Below are 8,576 nucleotides of genomic sequence, written 5' to 3'. Positions count from 1 at the left end.
TTCTCCTTTTGCCTCCTCATGTTGGGGAATCACACCGTTTCTGTGTTTGCATGTGTTTGGTCCTATTTCTATTATCTCAAGACCCACACTGCTCACTCTCAGAGTTCAGCAGCTCCTCTGCAGGGAGATTTGCTCCTCCTGACCAGCATCACTGCCTTGGAGTGGGCACGTGCTCCACTGGCCTTCATGAACCACAGAGACAGAACCAGGTGGTGGTAGACAAGACGTCACAACTGCGTTATGGAAGGGCACATTTACTCACCTTCAAAACCTGCCTGCCAGTCACTTATCATCTTTTATTCCACAAGTATTTAATGAGATCTCCAAGGCTCTAGAGCTACAGAAGTGAGCACACCTGCAAGATTCACAGTTGCGTGCCAGTTATTATCGCTGCTAAGAAAAGAAATACAACAGACACATAAATAGTAATCACTTTCGATCATGAGTTTTCTAAAGACTTGATGTGACAGGAAATGACTAAAAGGTGATTTTATGTTAGTGGGGAAGTTATTCTTAGTCTAATTTACCAGTGAGGTAATAGGGTCTCAGAAAAATTAAGTCACTTATCTGAGATCACACATCTGCACTGAGAGAGCAGGACTGGAACTCAAGTCTGTCTGAATAGAAGACATCAAACAGCCCCCACAACAGAATAGAGCCAAGGGTTAAATGCATTGTGCTCTACCTTTGTTTATTAGCTCCTTAAGAATGAGACAAAAGTCAGTGTCAACTAGAAATGGTTGTAGAAATTTTCATGCATGAGGAAAAATGGAAGCTGACCTTGAAGTGCGGTTAGGATTTAGACCAGTAAGGAAGGAGGCAGTTATGGGCAAGAGGAAATGGAGAGTTTTAGGGCTTTTCAAGTGGCAAAAATGTTCTAGATATGGTATTTTCATAAATACTTTAAACTTTCAGAATAATAAATGCAACTTAAATAGTTAAAACTTTATTTAATAGATGAGCAAATTGATACTCGGGGTGGCTAACAGATCTTTTGGAGTTACAGGCTTGATGAGTGACAATGCTGAACTTCAGGCAGGCAGGTGGGAACTGGCATTCCAGATGCAGGACGATGAAGATGGCAGAAGTTTTTATCAGGTGGTCAGGAGAAGTATAATTCAACAGTGAACTGAGAGCTTTCAGAAGACACTGAAGGAGAGGCATTGGATACTAAAACTAAAAAGAGACAGGAGCTGGCTTCTTCCAAATAGTGAAATGCAGAAGTGAAAATGGAAGCCATCTCTGACCCTCTCTTCTCTCCTTGAAATCATCATTCTCCCAAGTCTGGGTCCCCAGAGATGTCCTCTTTGTCCTTATATTAAGATTGAGCACATCACTTCTCTGCTAGACTGGGTTTCTTAGGAATATACTGTGCCATTCTACCTTCTCTGCCCCCCTTGCCACTTGGCACAGAACCAAGCACGAAGGGTCCAGTTCTAGGCTGCACATGCAGAACTTTAATCCTAGGGATTTAGGAGGCTGAAGCAGGAGGTATGCAAGTTCAAGGCCAATCTCAGCAACACATCAAGACCTTGTTTCAAAATTAAAAAAAAAAACAGATGGGGATACAGCTCAGTGACTGAAAGCCCCTGAGTTCAATCCTCAGTTTCACAAAAAATCAAGGGTGGGAGTTTCCATTCTAGAAGGCAAGGCCATGACAATTAGGAGACAGAGTCTGATCCACCAAAAATACAGTAAAATATAAATAAATATACATATATATACACACACACACACACACACACAGACACACACACACACACACACACACATACACATATATGGCACCAAATCGTAGGTCCCTGAGTGAGATCTATCTAGGAGATTCATTCAAGGTGGCCCGAGCCAGCACAGCCAGAAGGGGCAGAATCTGACCTCACTGAAGGATCATTTTCAAGGTGGGGAGGGCCACCCATTCCACAGAGAAAGGGGGCAAAACTGCACATAGGAGCATGAGGTCAAGGAGAGAATCAAGGACAAAGCCAAATGTAGTACGAAGACTGATTCAGGATAAGAGGCTTGAAATTAGGACCACAAGCAATGAGATTCTTTGCTCAAGTTCCACTTTATCTCTGCCTAGACCCTAGAAACAGGCAGGCACTGTGACTTACAGACAACTCACAGGAATGGACACCTGTTACGCACACATTAAAAAGATAGAAAGAAAGAGGAAAGAAGAGAAGAACATACAATAGGGAAGGGAACTGAGGAAAATAGAAACGGTGAAAATGATGCTTGGTATTTTCAGAGATGGCTTATAACAGGGGTGGGCAAACTATGGACCTTGAGCCCGATCCAGTCCACAGTCTTTTTGGTAAATAAATTTTTATTAGAGCACAGCCCCTCCTGCTCATTTAAGTACTGCCTATGGCTACATTCACACTTCAGTGCAGAATTGTTACTACAAGGACCATTTGGCCCACAAAGCCCCAAATTTTAATCACCTAGCCCTTCACAGAAAAGGTGTGCCAACCCTTGGTTTATAGTAAAGTAGCGTGGCGTTATGGCCCCCACCAAAGGGCTCACATAAAACTGACTCCCAGAAGGGAGCAGAATCTCGAATGCCTGGATGAGAGTTTGAACTCTTTTCTGCAGGTAATGAGGACTCATCCAAATGGCCTAAATCACAAAACTGTGGCCTACATACAATTCAAAGACAGTAAAAACAACAACAACCCGATAGCCTCCACCAATATGGTGCTTGTACAGTCAGAACCATCAATGACTATTTAATAGTTGTGTGCTGACTTCAGCTCACTGAGACTTAGCAACTATGAGTTGGCCACCAGTCTGCCAGCTGGAGTGTCACCTCATCCCTCTGGCCTTCAGTGCTCTAATGTCCAGGTGAGGGAAACAATCCTACCTACTAGTTTGCTATGAGCATAAGACCATTTTTATGACTTACACTAAAAATGTCAGAGATCATTTACTGATTCAATGACAACAAATCACATTGAGTGCCTATTGTGTGAAAGCAAGACCAGGATGAGTGAGATGATGTTGCTTAGTCTAGAAGCAAAGATGAGCTGTAGGCCAGAGGGCCAGGCTCACACATAATATGAAAGGTGGAGAAATCCACGCTGGGTGGGAGAAACTTGGAAGAAGTGCACCGTGCTGAAGAGGGAGATGAAGCTGCTTTCTACACAGAGCATGTGCAAATGAGCAAAGTGTTTAATATGAGCCACTGATGGATGCAAATGGAAATAAGGCAGATGAAGCAGGTGACTGTAAAAAAATTTTTAAATGCTATGTTTAAAAAAATTTATTTATCCATGGGATATGAAAAGTCACTGAAAGATTGGCATCCAAGAAGCCAGGTCAGAGTCAGGGTTCAATTGATGAGGCTTTTAGTTAAATTTCCAGGTTTTCCCTCCCTGTGGCATGAGGTGACCACAGTGCACCATTAGTTGTGTTAGAGCTTTCATTTTCCCATACCAAGCAAGCTAAGATGACACTCCCGCCATCGTCCTTGCCAGAAGAAACAGCTGGGCCAGAGACAAGAAGGAGAGCACGTGGAGGACCCTGGAATGATCTCCTAAGGTGACCCCTGCCCTGAGTACCCATCTGCCCAAAAAGTAGTGCCTACATCTGTGCCATGCTTCACATTGCCCAAGCTGGGATGCTCTCCAGAAGTGCTCTACCCAACAGAGGAGATGACCAAGTATGCAGGAGAGGATGGAAAAAGAAAGATAATTTCCAACTGGGCTTACACAGTGGATCTGGGCTTCAGTTGTTTTCTCACCCCGCAAACCCTCAGTGATGTCTTTGTCACCTTAGAGGAAAAGAGATTAGGAAGTGACCAATAGAAAAAGAGTTGCCTTGGGAAGGATGGCATCCAAGTGCCAGAGCTCTCCTCCTGATAGGCCTTCCAATGACGCGACCCCTGGACTGGAGAGGCTGTCTCTGATTTTTGACCCTGAAGCTCACAATGTCGAGGAAGACAGAATAGGATCAGGGTACAGTTGGATATGTGCAAAAGGCCAAGAAGGAATTGCCACACAGAGACAGGTCCAGCCAACCAGCAATAATGGGTCTTCTAGGCAGATAAATGTGGGTCCTAAAGTGGATCTCAAGCCCTATCTTCTGTGTGACCCTAGGCCATATGCTAAACCTTTCTGAGCCTCATTTTCTCATCTGTAAAATGAGTAATATATTCTGACTACTAAGTAATATATTCTAAATGATAAGCACCATATTTAGCATGTAATCAATATACCCTCTTATTGAAATCCTGTATGGCTTAATGTATAATACCAGGTCCCAGGTCATTTATTTAGTCAAGTCTAATATGCTTAAAATGCAAAACTTTAAAACCCACTGTATGAAAATCTGATTAAACTGAAAGAACTGTTTGAAGGGATGGACAAACAAAATTAAAATAATTACTATCCACAATTTTTTACCCATTTTTTACTTGACACACGGTAGTTGTTTGGGAAATTTTGTGGACTTGTTGGATAAATTATTTAGTTAATTAATTTAACACATGATATAAGCAGATTTTAAAACTACAAATCTGCATAAGAAAGTAGTTACAATATACAGAAAGATAAAATAAACTAGAAACACTGAAGATGTAAAATTGCTAAGAAATTGAGGTAGAAACTCCAAAAAAGTATTATACCAATGTTAATTTCTCAGTTTTGATTACTACATTATGGTTATGCAAGATCATAACATTAAAGAAAGCTGGGTGAAAGGTCTGTGAGTACTCTACTATGTTTCAACATTTATGTACACCCAAAATTATTTTAAAAGAAAATGAAAAGAAAGGAAGGAAGGAAAGAAGGAATGGAGGAAGGAAGGACAGATGGACTTAGTGAAGAGGAATTATATGCAAAACAATGTTTGATCAGCCCATAGTTACATCAACAATAAGTACAAATCAAAGCACTGTTCATTACCAAGTTGGAAAACTAACAGCTTCTACATGCCCTGGGTGCAATGAGATAAAGCAATTCATGCAATTCATTCATGAGATAAACCTCTGAATTAAATTGCTTGAATTTACATTGAGTAGCTTTTCTGGAAGACCATATATCTGTTGTATTAAAGCCTTCAAATTGTCTGTATATTTTGACTTAAAAATTCTACCCCTGGAAACCAACAATAAAGAAACATCGGAGCTATGGACAAAGAATTCTCAACAGAAATATTTATCACATGGCTGTTTATAAAATAACAAAAAATAAAAGGAAGAGGAAGAAGAAAAAAATGTTTGGCAAGGAAAGAATTTTTAATAGCATTAGGCTCACTCTTGATATAATTTTAAATAGTAGTAATGAAAAATGTTAAATATAATAGTGGTCACTATCAAGTGAATATAGGTTAGATATGGTGAATAGCTACAAGAACAAATCCAGATCCAGATTAAGATTCAAACAAAAATTTGCCAAGATATTAGGTGAGTATTTCCTCATAATTATTTGTATAAGTGAAAAGGGATTACTTACAGAAAAATGAAAATTGCACTCTTGTCTAACTTCTAAATAGCAAACAATGGGAAAGCCAAGATATAATTAAACAATATCCTGAGCATGCTAAGGAAACCCCAGCTCACTGTAATCATATACACAGAAAGGGTAACTTTGTGGAGACCAGAGGTGGACACAATAGAATTAAAACCCAGGGCAAGAGAGTTATAGCAAGAGAGTTCGATGGAGAACAGAGTTAAACACTATACATTTCTGTATTGTACAAGGGTGTAGGAAAGGTACTAAGTGTAGGCTTTGTTAGCATGATACATGTGTTAAAAGAGATGGGTAACTACTAAGTCTATAGTCACAGAGCATAGGGCTGCCAAATAAATAGAGCAAAAAATAAAGAAAAGAGGAAAAGCTAGATCAATCAAAACCAAGTCAAAAAAGAAAGCAATGGAAAGAAACATACAAGATAAGATAACTGTAAAACACAAAATCAAACCTCTAAACTAAATTCAGATACGTCAGTTTTGTGGTGTGTTCTGACTGCTGTAACAAAATTCCATGACCTGTGGGGCTTAAACAACAGAAATATATTTTTTCACAGTTTTAGAAAATGGGAATCTGAGATCAAAAAGTTTAATGATTTTTCTGTAAAAAAAATTGAGAAATGTTTGAGGAGATAGATACGTTTAGTATTCTTCAAGCATTACGCAGGTTTTATGTTTTCCTCTCAGTCAAAAAAATTAAATTTAAAAATTCTAAACAATAATATCACCTGAGAAAACACACACACACACACACACACACACACACACACACACACACACATGAAACCCAAGAGGAAAATAGATGTCCACATGGTCAAGTTCTGACCAGGTTCTCTTCCCACCTTACAAGCCACTTTTCTGAGCATTCACACAGCCTTTCCCTGTTGTATGTGCAGAGAAAGTGAGAGACAAAAGAGAGAGACACATGGTACTGAACAGATTAGCAAATAAATCAGTGCATGGGGTTTTGTGGTAGTTTTCCTACCATTCAGAAATAGTCACCCCTTTCCCAGTCCTACCATCTAATAAACCCCACTGATGTGACTTCTGTTCACAATGGTACGTGAGCAGATGTATTTAAGGGGTTTTCCCTTTCACGCTTCATCACAATGATGACCTAGCACACCCCAAAGAGAAGTCTATTGGTCTAAGAAAGATGAGAGATGTGGAACAGACCTGAATTACCCTTCAACTTGGGGGAAGGAAACAGCAGGACACAGCCTATACCAGCTAATTACATACGTGTAAATCAGAACAAAACATTGGGTTTTGTACGAGTTCTTTGTTGTGCAGCAACAGCTAACTGATACAAAGGTATACTGATAAACCTGAATCAATCACCCTTCCAAAACACACATGAACATATGATTAAGTCACTCAGGTCATAATACAGAGCAACAGCTAAATGATCAGAATAACATTTATCACCTTCAGTAAGCATACTGGATAAAGAACTACCAAAACTAAGGATGTTGGAAAAACAACAAAGAATATATGCATAAAAGGAGAAAGTAATGACAAAAGTAGAAAAATTACATTATACCTCAACAGCTGATTTCTTGAACAGAAGCTAACAGTGATACATTTTACTGAGAGAAGTTTAATCCAAAGTCTAAAAGAAGAAACGAATAATCTTAAGAATGAAAAGAGACGAAAATATAGACACTACAGATACAGAAAAAAAAAAGAAAGGAGAGGTACATAATCTTAAAGAGATAAAAAGGATCTAAATTAATAATTATGAGAGGAAATACACCAAACTCGCTCTGGTCTATGTATATAATAATATGACAAGGAAAATATTAACAATTCAGATACTGCAACATACTAAAACTAAAAGCACATCATGATGAATTCATTCCCCAAAACACAAGTTTGGCTTAGTATTAGAATATTGATTTATTGATACTTATCTTACTAAAACATTAAAAGAACAATCATGTAATTATCTTGAAAGATATGTAAGAAGTATTAAACAAGAATCAACATTCATACATGGTGAGCAGCATAATTAATAAACTGTAAGAATAAATTGGAAATCCCTCAACTAAATAAGAGCCATCAGTTAAAAACAAAACAGACAAACTATGGCCACATTAAATTTCATGATGAGATGTTGAAATCATTTTTGGTTTGACAGGGGGCGTGGGGCAGGGGATAGAACCCAAGACCTCACACATGCTGGAAAAGGACTTTACCACTGAGCTAATTCTCCTACCCTATTCTTTTTTAAATAAAGCAAGATAAAAGTACCCCATATCATCTATTATATTCAGTATAGGAGGAAGAAAATAAAACAAAATACCATCATATTGGAATTATTCAGAAAGTTTAGAAAGATTTCAAAATACACAATCAATATACAAAAAGTAAGCTGAGGACCTCTGTTCCTCAGACGGAGGAGACACACATTTCCCTCTTCTCCCTGGTATGGTTCAGATCTCAGCTACCCCCCAAAGGCCAGTGTGATGTGGGGAGGTGGTGAGATCCTTAGGGGATGGGACCTAGTGGAAGGGAGTTATGTCACTAGGGGCTTGCCTTTGAAGGAGATAGTGGGGCCCAGGCCCCTTTCCCTCTCTTTTCTTCCTGGCTACCATGAGTGAAGAGGCCTCCTGGCCATGTGAGCTTCACACCATGGTTATACTGTACCTTCATAGGCTCAAAGCAACAATGTCATGTGAACATGGACTGAAATCTCAAAAACTGTGAGCCAAAATAAGTCTTTCCTTCTTTGAAGTCTCTTTTCTCAGGCATTTTGTTACAGTGATAGAAAGCTGACTTCCACAAATCCATTAACTACAACTTTTAAGACCTTGGGTGTTATATATCCAATAAGTATTAGAAGACCATGAAAGGCAGAGAAAGGAAAGCAGACCAGCTAGCAACCTTGAGACTCCAGAGCAACATGATAGGGAGTGTCTTGGGTTTTCTTTTTCACTCATGTGTCTCACACTTAGAGGTGAAGAGGACAAGTGACTGCAACCAGCATAGAGAAATAAGAGCCCCAGGAAAAGACTTCTATCTCTAACCAGAGGACCAGGAAAGGAGAGTCACAGCAAGACAAAAATCTTTTAGATGATAATGGTTGTCCTCTATCAAAAAGCTA

Source organism: Ictidomys tridecemlineatus, chromosome 7 (genome assembly GCF_052094955.1).
Source record: "Ictidomys tridecemlineatus isolate mIctTri1 chromosome 7, mIctTri1.hap1, whole genome shotgun sequence".
Lineage (NCBI taxonomy): Eukaryota > Metazoa > Chordata > Mammalia > Rodentia > Sciuridae > Ictidomys > Ictidomys tridecemlineatus.
This window is presented reverse-complemented; position numbering follows the sequence as displayed.